General features: G+C 52.1%; 1 protein-coding gene across 25 annotated transcripts in view; it reads left to right on the forward strand.

Moving 5' to 3' along the window:
- Nucleotides 1-2,693: 2,693 nt before the first annotated feature.
- The window catches only part of NFASC (neurofascin), a 180,592-nt gene continuing 164,186 nt past the window's right edge, over nucleotides 2,694-19,099 (forward strand). For 19 of the 25 annotated variants that reach the window (XM_080648729.1, XM_080648756.1, XM_080648759.1 and 16 more), the window contains exon 1: nucleotides 2,694-2,882. The gene's annotated coding sequence lies outside the window, so the exon portion shown is untranslated. Of the gene's footprint in view, nucleotides 2,887-19,099 lie in introns of all 25 variants that reach the window. The other 6 variants (XM_080648747.1, XM_080648746.1, XM_080648740.1 and 3 more) reach the window with 5 other exon arrangements.

The following is a 19,099-nucleotide window of genomic DNA, read 5'->3' on the forward strand; positions in this document are numbered from 1 at the left end:
GGGGGTCTTGCTCATGCCTGCTTGGTTTTAAAGGCCAAGCACTTCCACACGTCTCCCCTGCACAGATACCACCAAGTACTTGACCACTGTGCCCTAGGCGGGCCCGCGGATCATCCCGTGTGCGCACACACATCCCCGTGACCTGCTAGTGTTTCTGCAGGTGCATCCTCAGAGGACGCATTGGCAGGTCAAAAGGCTCATTCAAAGCCTCAACGGTATTTCCAAACTGCTCTCTCAAAAGGCTGTAACAAGTTAAACCTCCACAAAAATGTAGGAAACTGCCTGTCTCCCACCCTTCTGGTGACCATGTGGAGGAGGGTGGCTTGGAAGGTGTACCAGACGCTGGGGGCCCAGCCCTGTCCCTCAGCGTTTACCATGCCTGTGCCCAGTGTCCTCTGCTAGCACTGCTGACTCAGTGCCTGGGGGCTCTCTCTGGGCCGGAGCCCAGGGTAAGGCAGGCTGGGCTTGTGACATTTGGTTGGGAGCCATGAGATGCTCGGGAATGTAAGAATCACTAATGATTTGCCATTTGCCGTGACAAAGGGACACAGCGAGTGAGGTTTCAGGTCCAGGGCCAGCAGAGCCCATGCCGGCTGGGGTTGGAGACAGAACTCGGGATACAAACTCAGGGAAGAAAAGGAAGCAGGAAGGCCAGACCAATGTCTGGAAAGAAAAAGCGACCACTTCGTGGCCTTGGCACTTAGTCTTTTCCTGATGAGCTTGTAGGCTAACCTGCACAGGCCGAGGCTGCTTCATCCCAGAGTCCACCACCAGCAGGGGGTGCCCCGCACCTGATCAGAACCGGCCTGTGGCTGGGGACAGCCTCCCTCTCCACCCTCCTGGCCCCGAAGCTCTGCATTTCCCTAAGACCCAGGCTTTGTTTCTTTACACCCAACTTCCAGTTCAGTTCTAACCATCAAACCACTGTGTAATAAAATATTTACCTCCGAGTGCTGTGAAAAAGAAATGAATGATGTATACAAGAAAACCAGGAGCTGACATACTACTGGTGCTTAGAAAAGGGAAATCATTTTCTTTGTCCCACAGAGCCAGCCACAGCTGCACAGCAAGGGGCGTACGGGGGATCCTGCCCTGGATCCAGGCCTGAGGAGCACTTGTGCTTTGAAGCACCTTCCTCTACGCTTTCTAAGTTTCCTTCCTTCCCCCCACCCCTCCAGTGCCTGGGACTGGCTGAGGCCCGTGGTGCCATCTGGACAGGCCTCCCTAGTTTCCAGATTCTGCCCTTCAGAGAATTTCCCAATCCTCTCACTCCCTTCTATCTCTCTCCAGACACCCCCACAAGCCCCAGGACTGGCTGGGATGAGGCCCTGAGGTCAGGGCCAGCTCCAGGAGGATGCACTACTTTGTTCAGGTGCTGTTTCATTCATAGGATTGTGTGCAATCAGGCTGCCAGAATGACGCTGAGACAAGATTTTGAGTGAAATACAATTGTTTGTATAGACAGGGACCCCGCAAAAAACAAAACTTTTGCCCAGAATCCCTGACACCTGTGAGCAGCTGTGTTTTCGGGTCTGCCATATCCCCCTCTCCCCCTTTTCCCATGGCTCAGCCTTTGGCCCATAGTTGTAATTGTTGATCTCAAAGCACCTAACTGAAGAGTGGAACGTTTTGTCAGTTTCCTGGGTGATGTTATCTATCATTATTAGTCATCATTCCTTCAGCAAGTGTTTATGAACCTGCTATGTTAAAGGGCTGGGGAGAGCATAGCGAACAAGACGATTCCTGCTCTCCTGAGCTCACATCACAGGCTGGGGGCGGTGGGGGGGGGGGGCGTGGCGAGGGAGACAGAGAGGCAGGCAGGTGGGTATAGCAGGCAGGTGGGTATAGCTCAGCGAAGGTGGTGTCAGGCAGGCGCTGTGTGAACTCAGAGAGGCAGCCTAATGTGGCCGAGAATGGGACGCTGGGACAGGGAGCCCGAAGTCCAAGTGCTTTTCCAAGCGTAAGATTACACCTGGATCCAGATCTTTCCGCTGCTCCAGGTTATGAGTGAGCTCCGTCCCCGGCTGTGCACGTTAGCCAGGGCTGAATGCACTCTCCATGTCTGAGCTAGAAGGTTCCAGAAGGGATCATCCAACCAACTCTTCCTTGTGCAGTTGCAGAAACTGAGGCTCACAGAGACGTGTCCTGCCCGTGTGAGAGGTTAGTCACCCACCAGGACTTGCACTTGGGTCTCTGTCTCTCGGGTCTTGGCTTCTTCCAACTAACTCGAGCATGGGACAAGACCTGACCCCCCTTGGGGCAGAGGAAACCGCCCCCTTTTAAGGACCACTCTTCCCCCAGCAGGTGTCACAACCTCTCTCACATTCCCAATTTGGGATCCAACAACTCTTCAATCAACAAACATTCCTGGAGCGTCTTTCATAAGCAGGTCTCCGAAGGAAGACCAATTGCCGCCCCCAAGAAGCCACAGTCTGATGGTGGTGGAGCATATACAGGACAAACACGTGATACGATGGGGCCTCAGCATATGCTCTCCATGGGCGCGGCGATGAGCAGGCGCTCAGCGAAACGGGCGCTACTTGTGATCATTTTCAAAGCCGGTGCGCAGAGAGGCCGTGGGTGGGTGAGGAGAGGAAGGGCTTTTCCTGGTCCAGGCTCCGCGAACCATTCCGGGCGCGCTGGGCGGGGACGCGCGGGAGCATCCCTCCCTCCTCTTCCCGCGCCCTGGTCCCGCTCGGCGCGCGAGGGGAGTGGCTCGGGCGCGCGCACGCAAGGTGCCGGGGGCGCGCCGCGCCCGGGGACGCGCCCGGGCCGGTCTCTGCCCTAATGCGGCGGCAAGAGGCGCTGCGACGCGGGGGTAGTGGCTGCGCCGGCAGCGGACCGCGCGGACTGCGCCCAGGGCCGGAGCGGAGCCCCTGGAGGTAGGTGAGCTCGGACACCGGAAAGATGGGGGTTGGGGCGCAACGGAGAACATGGAAACCTAGTTAGCGACTACCCCAGTTTTCCCGCCCTCCCCTTTCCGTCTCCATCCCCGAACTTGTCCCCATCCCCCTCCGTCCACATCCCGACCTTTCTCTCCACACCGTCACCTGCTCTGAATCCATCCTGTTCTGTCCATGTCTACACCGCACTCCCTTCCAGCTCCCGACCCCCTGCACACCCCACACCCGTTCTATCTCATCGGCCACATCCCTTCCCCCTTCCTGCATCCTCACCCTCCTTCCCATTTCCTCTGCCCCGGTGTCTGGGAGCCCTGCCTCCGCGCCCCTGCCCCGATACCTCTGTTTACTTCCACATCCCACTTTGTATGACCCCCATCCCTTCCATCTTTCCTTCCCTGTCCACCAGGCGCTCTCCTTGCCCTCCCTGCTCTCCTCCCTGCCGCATCCCCCATCACTGTGTGCTGTCTCCCCAGCTCTCTCCCGGTCCTCTCCAGGTCTCCTCTGCACACCTGTCCCAGCCTCTCCCAGCTGCCTCACTGTCTCTATAAGGAACCCCATCTTATCTCTCCTCCTTGGTGTTATCCGGCCTGCCCTCCATCACCTTCCCCACCTGCCCTTCTTGGTGATGCCTGGAGCCACGGGGCTTGTACTGAGCCTTTCACCTGCCACTGGGCCCTCCTTCCCTGCTTGGGGAGGCCTCCGGCTCTGCAGGCCCCCGGTACTTTTCGGCATGTTTGATCCTGTTCATGGTTTGGGGGCAAAGGATGCTTGGGGTTGGTAGGCCTCTCCTGTCACTGTCCCCTTAGCTGTTCAGGTCTGTTTCCTAGAGGGACGGGGGGAGGGGTGCTAAGCGTGGGGAAACCGGGGTGGGGAAGAGCTGGGTTTGAGGACAGCTGAGTCGCCTCTTCCTGGGGTTATTCCAGGCCCTGGGATGCGGGGCTGGAGAATTTAGGATTTTAGAAAGGATTCTTCCTCAGCTTCCCAGTCAGCACTTTGGCTTTAGGAGCTGTCATGAGTGTGGCCAATGGGCTGGGCTGAGAGTGGGCAGAGTGCTGAATCACCAGACTGGTGCCCACGGCAGCCCCTCTCCAGCCAGCCTGAGCCAGGCACTGCTTCTGGTTCCTTCTTGGCATTTGGCAGTGGTGTGTGTGTGTGTGTGAATGTGAGTGTGTATGTGTGAGTGTGTGTGTGTGTGAGAATGTGTGTGAGTGTGTGTGTGTGTGTATGTGTGTGTGTGAGTGTGTGTGTGTGAGTGTGTGTGTGTGTGAGTGTGTGTGTGAGTGAGTGTGTGTGAGAGTGTGTGTGTGTGTGTGAGTGCGTGAGAGTGTGTGTGTGAGTGTGTATGTGTGCGTGAGAGTGTGTGTGTGTGAGTGTGTGTGTGTGTGAGTGTGTGTGTGAGTGTGTGTGTGAGTGTGTGTGTGAGTGTGTGTGAGTGTGTGTGTGAGTGTGTGTGAGTGTGTGTAAGTGTGTGAGTGTGTGTGTGAGTGAGTGTGAGAGTGTGTGTGTGTGAGTGTGTGAGTGTGTGTAAGTGTGTGTGAGTGTGTGTGTGTGTGAGTGAGTGTGTGTGAGAGTGTGTGTGTGAGTGTGTGTGAGAGTGTGTGTGAGAGTGTGTGTGAGTGTGTGTGTGTGTGTGTGTGTGCGTGAGAGTGTGTGTGTGCGTGAGAGTGTGTGTGAGTGTGTGTTGGGCGGAGATGCCTACCCCCTCAGTCCGGAGGAGAGGATGACGGTGCCTCTTTTTCTGCCCGTCTGTCTCCCTGGGATGAGGGCCTGGTATGTCTTCTCTACCCTTGGCACTGTGGTGAGCCTGCTGGGTCTTATTCAAATCTTCAGCCGGGCAGACTTGCAGTCAGAGCCCAACAAACTTGAGACTTAAGTGGGAGAAGCCCAGGGAAAATGTGTGTGGACAGAGGAAGGCCCTGGGGAGAGGGGCCATACCAGCTGTGGGAGTGGGGGGCAGAGAGATGAAGGAAGGCAGAGGCCTGTCCTCCCCCTGGTTTGGGGATCAGTGGATCTGGTGGAATTGCATTGCAGGAAGACTGAAGGAGGTGAGTTGGGGGTGCTATGAATCTAGTACTTTCTACCTTTTATTTTGACTGAGCTGGCATTTCTGAGAGTAATTTCCCCTACTTGTCTTTGGATTTCACTGAGTGTGTGTGTGTGTGTGTGTGTGTGTGTGTGTGTGTGTGACAGAGAGAGAGAGAGAGAGAGAGAGAGAGAGAGAGAGAGAGAATGAAAATAACACATATGAGGAAAGAGACATTTACACTTAGCCCCACAAATTTTGTTTGCCCCATGAAAAGGGAGTGGCAGCCCAATTCCTGTCTCGGGGACCTCAGCTAAACCCGGAGCCTTAAGTTGGAGGTGAAGAGCAAATTGCTGTCCCTTCTCCGCCAGGCTCCCTCACTTTACAAATCTAGTGGTTGGACTCAGCACATGGGCCACAACTCTGAGCGGGACTCAGACAGTGCCTGGCAGGGGGCATTCGGCTTTGTTGCCCTTCTGTGCCCCTCCCATCAGAATGGGGGTGGGACAGGAAGCTTCGCCTGGCATTTCCTGGACCAGGAGGAGGCATCACCTGGAGCCATCCTGGAGAGCTGATTGGATTAAGGTTCTGCCACTGAAATGCTTGATTGGAGCTCAGGTTAAGTGGGGGATTCTGATAACAGTGTACATATTTCCTAATTCTGTGAAGTGACTCTCAGCCCACGTGCCTTGTTTGACATCACGCAGGCTACACGGAGATACTCTGAGGCACTCAGAAAGAGGAGCCAGCTCTCCGGAGAGCTCCCCGCTGGCTGAGAGGCTGGCTTGTGGGGCTGGTTCTCTCAGGGACACGTTGAGGAGGTGGCTGATATGGGGGGTGGTGGTTCTGGCTTTGGATATCTGAGGGGCGGAGACACAGAAGAGAGTCCTATTTCTGCAGTGACTGAGGGACAGGCTTTCAAGGCTCCCATCACTCTGTGGTTGCAACTCGTTTCCTTCCCCTGGCACCACTGTCCTCCAAGACCATCCAAGAGCTGGGCACAAGGATCATCACTTCGTCTTTAGAAAAAGAAATTCTTAGGAAACCGGACAGGGAGAGGCAAAGAAGTTCACTCAGACCTCTGTCTGTTTGCCTTGGGAGGAGGGTGAAGGAGGTGAGAGGAACTTCAGGCAGTTCCAAACGTACTCCTTTAACAAATACTCACTGACCCCTACCATGTGCTGCTCTGCTGGGTGCGGCATCCTAGAGATGAAAAGCAACCCAGGTTTGGTCTCTCAGAGCTCCCAGTGTAATGGAAGAGGCAAGTAATCAGACAAATAACAGACACGCTTGAATGAGAATATCGGGCCAGGGGTGGCCAGGGGTGTTGAACAGCAGCGCCTTTCCCCCAGTGGTATTAGCCCCCGCTCCTCCACACCTACGAGGGGGCTGGGGTGATGCTATCCTGAGTGGTAGGCCGGGGCTGGCTCTGAAGTGGACTGTGAGGAATGGGTGGAGGAGGAGGTGAGGTGAAAGATGTCACCAGATCCCTGGCTTGAGGGGGAGGGATGCCTCAGCCTGAAGGGAGCACCCATAGGGAACTCTGGGACAGGATTGAAGCTGTTTGACTCGCCCATTCCTGTTTCCTACGCACTTGCATTTGAGGGGAAAGTGGTCAGGATGTGCTGAGAATGTCAGTGAGTCAGAGGATGGAGGCCAGTGTCTGCCCTCGAAGCTCCTGTCTGAAGGGAAAATAGCAAGTCATGCCCAGGTCTGTGCTCAGAAGCAAGGTGAATGGAAAGATCGTGAGCTCTGTGGGTGGAAGGTCCTGGAGTTCTGGGGCAGTCAGTCGGGTGGGAGTCATCAGAGAAGTGGGTGAGCAGGGGAGATCCTTAGAAAGTAGACACTTGAGCAGAGGTCACTGTGAACATCCACAGCTGATCTGGAAGGACTGAGGGTAGAGACACCTGGCTTCATCTTCTGAGGACCCCTCTTCTTCCCCACACACCTAACTTAGTTCATGTCATGAGCGTGTACCAAGCCTGTGGGTATATCCCAGGGTCAGTGCTAGGTGTTGAAATATGTCATGTTGGAGATACAGAGATGGAAAATGAAGATATAGTGCAAGATAACAGGTGTTATACAGAATACCAAATAACAGAGATTAGGTGGGCTCCTGACATTGGAGGAGCATGGCTGAGTGATTGCAGTAAGCTCTTCGGATAAACCTCTGCTCTGGCCAGAGCAGCTTGATGTTAAAGTTTTGAGCATTTACTCAAAATGCCCAGTTAGGGCGGAGGCCCAGCAGCAAGGGCAGATACCAGATACTATGGCCTGGTCCTTGGGACTGCAAGGGAGGGCTGGGAGCTAATGGCTGAGCTGGGTGCTTGGGTAGGCACTTCTGCAGCTTTGCTGACCCGGGGCATTGGTCAGATTGTGCCAGCCACCCTCCTCCTGAACCACATTTATTAGGTCTTGAGGCAAGCCAGGAAAATTTAAAGTGGAATAATACAACAGTTACCCTTATAGAGTGCTTACTACATGCTAGGCACCCTACTCTGAGCTTTATATACATCATCTCATTTAACCTTCATAGGAGTTAACCCTACGTAAAGAAATAGTGTTAGGATTCTGGTTTTACAGATAAGGGGACAGACTCAGAGAGGTGGTTATTTGTTTAAGAATGTGGAACAGGTGCGTTGCAAAGCTAGAATTTATACCTATATGTGTTTGGTGTCAAAGCTCCTCTCCTATGTATTGTACTGAGCTCCCCTCCCTGGTAGAAAAATAAAGAACTAGGATGTTCTTTATGTACCTGCACCGGGCCCTCTAGAAAAGCTGTTAGAAGGGCTCAGCTAGCATGCACTTTTGAAGACCTACTACGTCCTTCTGAAGGATACAGAAATGTGGTTCATGCTTTCACATAGGGGAGAGAAGACAGAAACAGGTGAAACCTCTTGGGATAATACAAGACAGTTTCTAATTAAGTCTTCAGACCCTGAGCAGTAACATTTCCTAAGCATGGCTGTTGGAGTCAGGCTTAGTAGAAACTGCTCACCTTTGAGGTCAGACCAAACTACATTCAAACTTTGGTTCTTCTCCTGACTAATCGGAGGAGCTGTAGTTTGCCATTCTGGAAAACGGGGATATTGACATGAACCTTGCAGAAATACTATAAGGACTAAATGCGATACGGTCGTGAAGATCCCAGCACAGTGCCTAATAGGGAGTCAATAGTCAAATGCTGGCTTCTGTGCACAGAGGAGGTGGGAATGGGAATGAGCCTTGGAGACCTGGTGGGCTTTTGATGGGGAGGCCAGGGGAGGGTATTCTAGAGGAGGGAACTCGCCAGGTGCATAAGCAGAAGTTTGGTGGGTGCAGGCTCTCTGGGAAAGAAGTGACCTGCCCTATCTGTCTGCTCTCCCAGGTTCCTGCAGGAGAGCTCGTCATGAAAACAGGAGGGCCTGTGTTCTGCCGCCGGCCCCATCATGAACAGGGCTTACATGTGTTTCTCTCTGTAAAACCAAAAGATTGCCGAAAGCCTCTTGTCCCAGAAGCCCATGTCTCTGGAATTGATTTCATTGACCAATTTCTCATTCTGTCTTTCCTCTCCCAAATGCCATGCCATGCCATGAAAACGTTGGAGTGCCTGGGGCCTGGTAGGGTCATCCCCGGGGGTGGTTCTCATCCTCTCTCACTCCTGCAGCTCCCCTTTTCTGGGAAGCAGCTGTTTGGGCATCTGTTTTCTCCTTCACCTGCTCCTCCACACTCTTCCCCTCCCTGGCTGCGCCAGCCCCTCTCCCCATCATTATGATGCTAATCGTGTTGTTAATTTTTCTGAGATGCAGAAGGAAAGCCCCAATCTGTTCTAATGAATTTAATTAGAGAAGGGCTTGGAGGGCTTCTGAACCTCTTACCAGGATCACAATAAACAGAGTGAAGGGGATAAACAGCCTGGGATCAGCAGCTCAGGGTAGGAAGGGAGGATTTCCAGCTTAGTCCCAGGATGAAGAAACCTGGCACCGGAGTTGGAAGAAGGCTGTGTCAGCTGTCCTGGGGCTGTTTCTGCCTGTCCCGCCCAGCCCATGCTCTTAGCTTCAGACCTAGTTCTGCCCTCGGGTGGCAGTGACCCTCTGGACAAGGTCTTATTCCCATCACCACCACCAAGCACTTACTGAGCACCTGCTGTGTGGGTCAAGGGTATTGTCTGGAACAATGTGGAGGCTATGAGAGAAGAGACATATGTTCAAATATAAGAAACATTTGCAATTCTAGACAGTAAATGCTAGAAGGTGGATACGATACTATGTTGGGCTTGGGTGATCTTGAAAAGCCTCTTGCAAGAGAAAGCACTTGAGGTAGGTCTGAGACTTGAAGACTTGAAGATTAAGTAATAATAATTAATAATAACTAGAGGCCCGATGCACGAAGATTCATGCAAGAATGGGCCTTCCTTCCCCTGGCTGCCAGCACTGCCTTCGCTCCAGCCAGAGCCCCCTTTCCACCTTCCCACGCTGCCCAGAGGCCCCAAGCGGCTGGGGTGATGCGGAACGCCCCCGGCCGCTCAGCGCCTGCATATGCAAATTAACCCACCATCTTTGTTGGGTTAATTTGCATACTCCTAATTGGCTGGTGGGCATCACGAAGGTACGGTCAATTAGCATGTTCCTCTTTTATTAGTGTAGATGATAATAATATAGATTTAATAATCAGAATGGCTGAGGGAAGAGCAGATGCAAAGGCAGGACTGCACAGGGTATCTCTGAATCATGATGACTAAATATATGGCGTGGGTGCATGTAACTCAGTGGTGCGGGTATGTCTGGAGCAGTATAATCAGGCATAATCATACAGGAACCTGGGCACTGGAGTCTGTACTCTTCTACCCTGGCTGTCTTGGGGTCTCCCTGCTTTCCTTTTTTGAGCACTTAGGATGGCCAGCTTGGTGAAGGGCCTACGACTGGATGGTTCTGGCCTTCATGCTGAGCTCACTCTCCTGGATCCAGTTCAGGCCACCTGGGGTGGGTTGACCAGTTGCTAAGTTTTGTTCTCAGATCTTGTGACTTTCTGGGATGAGAGTGAATGGCTGGCAGAACAATTCCAAGGACTTTCCCCAGTGATGAGAAGTCCCTCCTTCTTCACCAATGGTGGCCAGTTTGCTTTGGCAGTCGCATTTTGTGCAAGTATTCAGTGGAGTCTTCCAGCTCCGGGGTCCGCGAGTTTCATCACGCATCCTTCATATTGCTGAGAGTTCCCTGAGTGCTTTCTGTGCATGCGTGTGTGCATAGGTCTCTGTGTGTGCGCTGCCGGTGTTAGCAAAATCATTCCCACTAGACTCTGGTTCCAGTCTGATCTTTATCTGTAATACAAAAGTTATTAAACCTTTCTGGGCCTTAATTTTTGTGTCTATATTCATAAGCTGAATGCTTTGAGAATAGGGTTTTAAACATGGGGAGGCATTATAACTACCATTTCGACAAGAAGTATAATATTGAGCTGAAATGTTAAGTCAGTGATCCCTTTGCCTCAGAACTGCTTGACTTGGGAGACGCGCCGGAATTTTATTTTGGGGGACTACCAAAGTTTCTGCTTTTCGTTATTTTCCACAGTCTGTGGGCTTATGCATAATGAATGGTGCAGTCAGTCCACTGCTGTCAAGTGTTGATTGCCCTATTCATGTGTGTTTGTCTGAGAGACATTGTTATAAAGCCACGGTTACAGTATCCATTGTGTGGTGTTTTTCCACATGCTGGAGGTGACATGCTCTTTATGAAGGAAATGCCTCAGAGGCCACAGGCAATTTTCCTATGCTGCTGTAGGCGAGGACAGAAACTGGATCGCTATCCGAGCGTCATCACACACTGAGAAGAATTGAAGCCTTTCTGACTCATGTTGGGAGCTCACCCAGGGTTCTGCTGACCCCAGCCCTGGGGGCATTTTTACATAAGGCTTGTTGTGTCTGCAGTTCGTCTTTGAAGCTTCTACTCTGTGCACAGCACACGCCTAGGTGGCAACTTGTTTTGAGAGAATTCTCGACTCCTAGCAAGTTAGAGGTGATTTAGTCCAAGATCATTATTTTCCTGATCAAGTAACAGACTCAGAAGGGTGGCTGCATGGCTAGTGGTGACAGAGCGAGTTCTTCCACATACTGGAACTTAAAAAAATTACGTCTGAACCTAGTAATTGGACAAGACGTTATGTAATGAAGTTCCCTAAAGCATGATTAAACTAGAAGTGCTTTGCGATGGCAGAGAAGAGAGGAAATCAATGTAAAGTCCTTTGGGAAGATTTAGAAAAGAAACAGGGGCTGGGTTGGGTCTCTAGGAATGGGTAGGATTTGAATAGGTAATGGTAAGGAGATGGGCTTTCTGGTGGGGTAGGGAGCATAATCAAAGATGTAGAGGAGGGAAGGTGTGATCAGTGAATTGGCCAGTCTGGAGCAGTGGAAGGTGTGGCTGGAGGGACTGGCAGGGGCCGGCGGAAGAGAATGACTGAGGAGTTGGTCTTTTTCTTAGGGTTGGTGAGGAGCCCTTAAAGCTTCTTAGCTGAGCTTGCTCTTGCTTCTGCAGGGGTGTTTTGGGGAAAGGGGAGTGCAGGGACTTGCTCTTGGGCACTGGCAGGGAGCTTGTCGCTGTCCAGGGTGCTGACATGCCCTCTGAAAGATTTCCCCCCCCAATAATGCCAGGCTCAAAGGTAAAGCCAGGGAATGCTTAGAACCACCCAAAAGGATCAGAAAACACGTGTGTCCAGGACTAGGTTGCATGTGCACCTTCTGGCTGTAAACTGGTTTAGAGCATCTGACTTCACACTCCTCGTGATGAAAGCAAAAGTGTGGGCTGGGAACTGATAAATGCCTTCTTAAGAGGGAGAGACCATGTGTGTGCACATGTACATGCTAAAATGACCCGATCTGTAGCCCCGTAAGTTTTGTTAGAGTCTTTCTATGCATGAGAATCTTAGCACATGCGTTCTTTCACTGTGAAAAATGCACTCCTACCCAACATTTAGTATTCCTATAACCTCTCCAGCAAACTCAGAGAGAGGAACAGAAGTTCCCGGCAGACCCTACTCATTCCGTCAAATGAAACGCCTAAATGTTCAATACCAGTGCCATCCAGCAGAAATGTTCTGCATTCGTGCTGTCCCACAAGGCAGCCCCAGCCACATGTGGCTGCCGAGCGCGTGACAAGCAGCTAACGTGACTCAGAACGGAATTTCTATTTAACTTTAATCTAATTTAAACAGCCATAGGCGACTAGTGGCTGCTGTATTGCACCACACAGCTTTACAGTCAGAACGTTGCCCCTGGCCTCTGGCCCTTCACAACTACACGCCTGTGATGTAGAGGAAAGTGGGCTTTTGAATGAGGGTAAGTTTGAACTTTGCTGGAGAAAGCCCCGTGCCGAATGTGAACCGGAGATCTGCCTGCGGCTGTGCGTTTTGCCCGAACTTTCTTCTTGTCAGAGTGAAAACGCACCGAAGTTTTCTTTCCAATGGTGCAGAGCAGGCCCCTTGAATTCTGGCTGGGGTACCAGGACCTGATCCAAGACATGCTGGAGCCTTGAATGGGCAAGCAATGCAGTGTGTATGGCCCAGGAAGTTTGCTCAGGGCGAAGTGGCGCACAGATGATGTGCTGCTGAGTCGGGTGGGCATCCAGCAGGGAGAAATTCCTGGTCCTGGCATCTCTATCTAACCCCAGGCATCTCTATGTCCTGTTTACTTGGTGTAGTGGATATGGCTCAGGACGGGGGAATGGGTGAGTAGTAGAGGTGCCAGAGGGAAAATGCGTTAAATACCCATCAATAAGTAAGTAATAATAGCCTGTAGGGAGACTGGAGGGGAGCGTCCATTGTGTTGGCACATGCCAGTGCCCGTAGGCCTGCCTAACCTTATCACAAACATGCCGGCTTTCCTGGGTCTCTGTCTAAGGCTTGCCCTGTGTAAGTCTGATTTCCTAAACCCGAGTGCATGCTTTTTGTAGCCATGCCTTATAGTTTTATTGTTTCCTCCTACAGAATCTCAGCATGCTGATAGTAATCCTTTATAAACACCTGCTTGCGAGCAGCCCTTTGTGAGCCTGGAGCTATGGCCTTGACTCCCGGGAAGTGTGTGCACGTGCATACAAATAACATTTATCGAACCCCTGCTGGTGTGAGTCTCTGTACTTGGGACTGTGGACAGTGACAAAGGAGGAGCCAAGGATGCTTGTTCTCAGTCTACTGGGAGAGAGCAAAGGCAGGCGTGTGTGAAAAATGACACACACACATACACAAATGACAGAAACAAAGACGTGGTAGCCAGGATACGGAGCTGGGGGTGGGGTGCAGCGTGATTGAGAGGCCAGATTATGTGTGTGTCTCTGTCTGGGCTTCTCTTGAGGATTCCCTGCTTCATGAGGCTTAGCTGGTACCAGCCACCTCCGTGCCTGCAGGGACAGTACCGCCTTTATGGTGGGGCAGGCAGCTCGCTGCTGCACTGGGGCTGTGCTGAGGCCCTACTGTCCTGAGCTCTGGGAGAGGGGGAGGGGAGGGGAAGGGGTCCAGGGGAGAGAACTGTGTGGAAGGGAAAGAAGCTCCCTTTTCTTCTTATCACTTACATGGTGACAAGGCGTAGCCTGGTTGCAGAAGGGGCTTGTTGGGACTCCAGCAGTTCTTGTGCATGGAGCCCTGTGATGCAGGCCCAGGTGCTGCTCTGGAGGAGATGGGAGGCACCGTGTGGGAGCATGGCTCCCACAAGTCACCTGAGCCCCCTGCTCTGCTGGGGGATGGACGCTGCCTGGCAGGGAGCAGATGGGCTGCGTCTCCCAACTGGGGCTGGGGAGGGACTTCTCTGGCGGACTTGTAGGGAGGAGCCTGGCCTTTTCCATCCTCCTGCACTTGAGTCACCTGGGTTCTTGTTGAAGTGCAGATGCAGAGTCAGGAGGTCTGGATAGGGCCTGGGGTTCTGCATTTTTGACAGCCTGCCAGGTAATGCCACATGGGTTTTCAACCTGGTAATATGCTAGCCCTGTGGTCGGCAAACTGCGGCTCGCGAGCCACATGCGGCTCTTTGGCCCCTTGAGTGTGGCTCTTCCACAAAATACCACGGCCTGGACAAGTCTATTTTGAAGAAGTGGTGTTAGAAGAAGTTTAAGTTTAAAAAATTTGGCCCTCAAAAGAAATTTCAATCGTTGTACCGTTGATATTTGGCTCTGTTGACGAATGAGTTTGCTGACCACTGTGCTAGCCCAACCTGGGGAGATTTTAAAATGTTCTGGTACTGGGCTCTGGCTGGTTTGCTCAGTGGTTAGAGCATTGGCCTGTGGACCAAAGGGTCGCAGTTCGATTCCTGGTCAAGGGCACATACCTCGGTTGCAGGTTTCCCAGCCCCAGTCGGGGTGCCTTCGGGAGGCAACCAATCGATGTGTCTCTCATGTTGATATTTCCCTCTCTCCTCCCCCGCTTCCCTGAAATCAATGAAGAAAGTATCCTTGGGTGAAGATTGAAAAAAAATGTTCTGTTGGTGGGACCCACTCTACCCTACGTAAACCACCATCTCCGAGAGTTGGGGGGATGCGGGGAAGGCTCTGCAGGTGGTTCTGATCCACAGCCAGGCTGAGAAGCACCCACACCCTGGATGGTTTTCCTCCTCCCTCTGATGTTTCCGCCGGCTTTACCTTCCTTTCCCCAAGAGACTGTAAGGGCCTGGAGGGCAGAGAATGTCTCCTGTCACATGACTAGTGCTGGCCCTTAGTAGTTCTGGGTCAGCATGTGGTGGTTCACTCCGCGGGTGACAGCGTGATGCCCAGGGCTGTGTCCTGTGGATGTACCATCAGCCACGTGGGACCAAAGAAGGAGGCTGGCTTGGAACAGACCAGAGGGGCTTCCAGTGCCTGGAACCTGGTAAACTTCCAGGAGATACGTATTCAGTGATGGTTATTCCAGGGTGGGTGGCCGAAAGGGCCCTGGAGTGGGGAGCTGAAGACCAGAAGGATAGGGATCTAAAGAGTGAGTTATTTCATCTTCCTTAGACTTGGTTTTTCTCAGGGGTAAAATGGAGATCATCATGCCTACCCAACAGGGCTATTTAAGTAAGAATAACACAGGACAAAGGGCTCTGTCGGCGCTGCTGCTGTACAAATAAGCAGTCACCTAAGAATTCACTTGAAAACTGGCAGGGCCAAGTAAGCCGTAGCTGTCAGTCCTCTAACCCTTGTTCTAACTGACCTCCCAGGTCTGCCCCACCACGTGCCTCGGTCTCCAGAACAAGGCGCTCAGGGTGCCGTTGACTGGACACCTACTATGTATCAGGGACTGTGCTGGATGCTTGGCTTTGTCATCCCACGGATTCATCTCAACCCTTGGGTTGGATGTTATTCTCATGACACTGAGAAAATGGGGGCTCAGAATGGGAACCAACTTGCCCAAGTGGCTCAGCTTTAAGTGGCAGAGCTGGGATTGGATCTGATTCCCAAGTCTGGGCTCCCACACGGGCTGATGGCACCTGTGTTTGAGAAGCTTCGTGGTCTGCGAGTCACTTGTATTGAAGGGTGACAGAAGAGTCTGGGCATCACGGACACTCCAGGCTGCCATAGGAATGTCAGGGTCTCATGGCACCCCAGCTCTCTGAGTCTTGGCGATACCGCTCTGTAAGGCCTCTGTCCCCAAGGCTGAGGCTGGGACACCCTCCTCATAGAAGAGTCGCCACCTGCCCTCGCGGCCCCCTCTGCCGACAGAGACACTGAACCCAGCTCTTGTTCGTCTTGCCTACATAGGCTTACTTTTCACTTGGTGTGAAAAGGAAATGGGAGCATGAAAGGGGACAGAGCCACAAGCCTCCCCTCGTCCAGATGGATGTCAACAGAATATTTTCCTGGCTGTGCTCCCACCTGGAGCGGGACCCTCTCCTCCCATACGTTTAGCACTGAGAGGGGGGCCCAATGTTGGCGGCCCTCCTGCCCCCTCGCCAGCGCCAGCAATGCAGCCGCATTGCAAGGGCACGTTCTGGCAGAAGTCAGCCTGACTAAGCTGGTCAGTAAAAGAGAGGGGAGGGCGGATTTGCATGGTCTGACCAGTTACAGGGGGGACCCAGCCAGTCCAGGTGCTTATCTGTCTGTACCTGGAAGACTTCTTTCACTCCGGGCCTTATCGGCGATGAGCTGAGACTCACCGAGTCCTCACGGAGAAGGAGAAGTACGTACGTTTCAGCAGACAGGAACGCAAGCCTGGCCACACGGGCACTACACCCAGCTCATGGGGGCCTCACGTGGGATTTCTAGTGCTCATCACGAGACACGGCTGACTGCTCCTGTCTGGTCCACATTCGTCCTCTTGCCGGGTTCTGGTTTGGCTGATTTTGTCTTCTGTCTCCCATGAAACTGCTGGGACATTGCCTTCCTGTGTGGGAGCCAGGGTTGCAACATCCAGAACTTTCTTAAGCATTGTTTATGAAGCGTTCAGAGTTTGATGTTAAGTACAGAGGGTTTATCCATTGTGTGGCTTCAGTATTGTCTCTGCTGAATCCCCGTTTTCTATTTTGGCTCTTGTCCCTCTGTCTTTCTCTTTGAATGTCCCTGGGGTTTTCTGTTTCTGAGAATTGTTTCCTGTCTCCGGTTCTACGTGGTCAGCAAGCTGCTCCTCTGATAGGAATAAGGACTTCCAGTTTGGCCCCATCACCCCTGGACCCGCCTGAGTGACACCAGCAAACACCCCATCTGACTGCAGAGGTCTGGGGTCTTTGTGCTTAATCTCTTCACTCCCTCAGGCCCATGGCAACCCCAGCACAGCCCATCCTGAGTGTTTTAGGAATCAGTATGAAGCAAGCCCACTGGGGTCCTGGGACTTGGATGGGTTTGGCTGGTGCCCCCCTCCCCCAATCCCGGAGGTCTCTGACCCTTTTTCTTCTCTGTCTGGCTGCCTTCAGCAGCAGGGTCATCAATGGGTTGTCATGCTGAACTGACAGTTGGGAGTCTAGGGGAAGGCTGAGGTTAAGGGAGATGTGGCAAAAGACTATGAATGCTGTGTACTGGGCCCTGCTAGATGGTTCTGGAAGGCTGGTGCAAGAGTGGGGTCAGGGCCTGGGTAGGTGTTGGCCCCAGTCTGAGTCAGGCTGGGAAACCCCTTTCTGAACATAGTGTATGGTTCTTCGGTGTTCCTGAAACCTTGACAAATGAAGAGGGAGCTCGTAGATGGCACCATACGAAATTGCAGCTGGGGCTTCTGAGAGCAAGAATGCTTTGTTCCTCAGCGGGCTGGTGACGGCCTCTGGGGTCTACCCAGATGCTGACACGTCGGGGACAGACCAAAACAGGCCAAGGACTGCTCACTGGTCCTGAAGGATGTTCTGTTGGTTAGGACCGTTCATGTGTCTTAGATGGTCGGGTTTCTCCCCTTTCTTCCCTCCCCAGGTTTGTTTTCTCAGCTCATGCTGTGGCGTGCATGCATTTGGTTTTGGAAGTAGAAGGTAGTTCAAAGCGAGAGCCTGGAATCAGATTGCCTGGGCGCACTCACTAGTTGAGTGACCTTTGGCAGATGCCGTAAATCTCCTCTAATTTTTGTCTGTGAACTTAGGGAGTTAAATAGTAAGCTTGCCTTGCGTGGAGTCGCCAGGATCCAATGAGACAATGCACATGAACCCCTTTGCACAGTGCCTGGCACATAGGAAGTGTCCCTTGAAAGTGAGTGGTTGTTGATACTTGCCTTCCTCATCCCAGCTTCATGCCCTGCCTTGTTCAAGTACACCTAATGACTTTGGAGAGCAATCATAAACTATTTTTGGGCCTCAGGTAGGTGCTCAGTCGTGTGCTAAGTACTGTGAGAATTACAGTGGACAAGAAGCAATTTTGTCCTCAGATACCTCGCACGCTAATTGAGGAAGCATACCAGGTATCCACGTGTGGTCAAGACAGCTGACGGCACAAAGCAGTGCAGGATACATGCAGGTGTATGTGTAGATCACAGAGCTCTTGGAGTTTAGGAGAGAGTATGTTTTCATCTGTGACATCCTAGAAAGACTTTATGCAGGGGATTGACGTGGAACGTTGACCAATGGCGCTCTTCCTTGTTCTGGGCTCCTAACAGGCTCCCTAGGAAGGGTCTCCAAAGCGAACAGAAGGGACTTCAGCAGAAATGGACAATCCGGTTGTCCTCATGCGCTAATTTCCTAATCTCATGCTGGTGGCACCCATGGGGGAAAAGGATGCTGGGGAAGAGGGATGACCTTTCTGAGGGTGAGGAAACCAACACAAGAAGGGCAGTCAACAACACAGAGGGAGAAGTGAGATGGACATCTCAGACCAAGGAATGAGAGTCCTTTTCTCATAATAAGCAACTTTGGTCCCCTTGTCTTGCTTCCCTGATCTAACTGTATCCTTATCAGGCCCAGCCGGTGTGGCTCAGTGGAACCAGGAGGTCATGATTTGACTCCCGGTCAGGCCATATGCCCTGGTTGGGGACTCAATCCCCAGCATGGGCATGATTCTCTCTCAACATTGATGTTCTATTCCTCTCTCCCTATCCCTTCCTCTCTGAAATTCATAAAAGTATTTTTTAAAATAAAAAGTCATATTTATTATTTGTTTAATAAATAAATAAATAAATAAATAAATAAATAAATATGCCCTAGCTGGGTTGGCTCTATGGACAGAGCATCGGCCTATGGACTGAAGGGTCCCAAGTTCGATTCCAGTCAAAGGCACATGTCCGGGTTGCGGGCTCAGTCCCCAGTAGGAGGTGTGCAGGAGGCAACTGATAACAATGATTCTCTCTCATCATTGATGTTTCTATCTCTCTCTTCTTCCTTCCTCGCTCTGAAGTCAATAAAAACATTTTTTAAAATAAAAAATAAATAAATAATTGTATCCTTAGCATACCTCTGGCCACACTGAGTTAATGCATGGAGCCAATGTATCATTTCCACTGTAGAGGTGGGGACACCGAAGCAGAGAGCTAGGTGGCCAGTTGAGGAGGCAGCATGAATCAGGGTGCAGCCGAGTTGAGCATCTACCTCCTTACTCTTGGTCATGGATTCCTGGTGTAGCTCCCTCCTGGGTTGCTGTGACTCAGGTATCAGCTGGTGTCTAGCATACGTCAGCCCTGGAATCCTAGGTGGGGGATGGAGAGCAATCTACCCAATCTTCCAGTGCAAGTAGCTCTGGCCCAGAACACCATGTGACCATCACTGCACGACCCCTAGCCCTGGCAGGGTTTCAAGTCCTGGTCTCAACAGCCATGGACAGGACTTGGTAGCCAGGCC

This window comes from Plecotus auritus (genome assembly GCF_963455305.1).
Source record: "Plecotus auritus genome assembly, chromosome: 12".
In the NCBI taxonomy this organism is placed as follows: Eukaryota; Metazoa; Chordata; class Mammalia; order Chiroptera; family Vespertilionidae; genus Plecotus; species Plecotus auritus.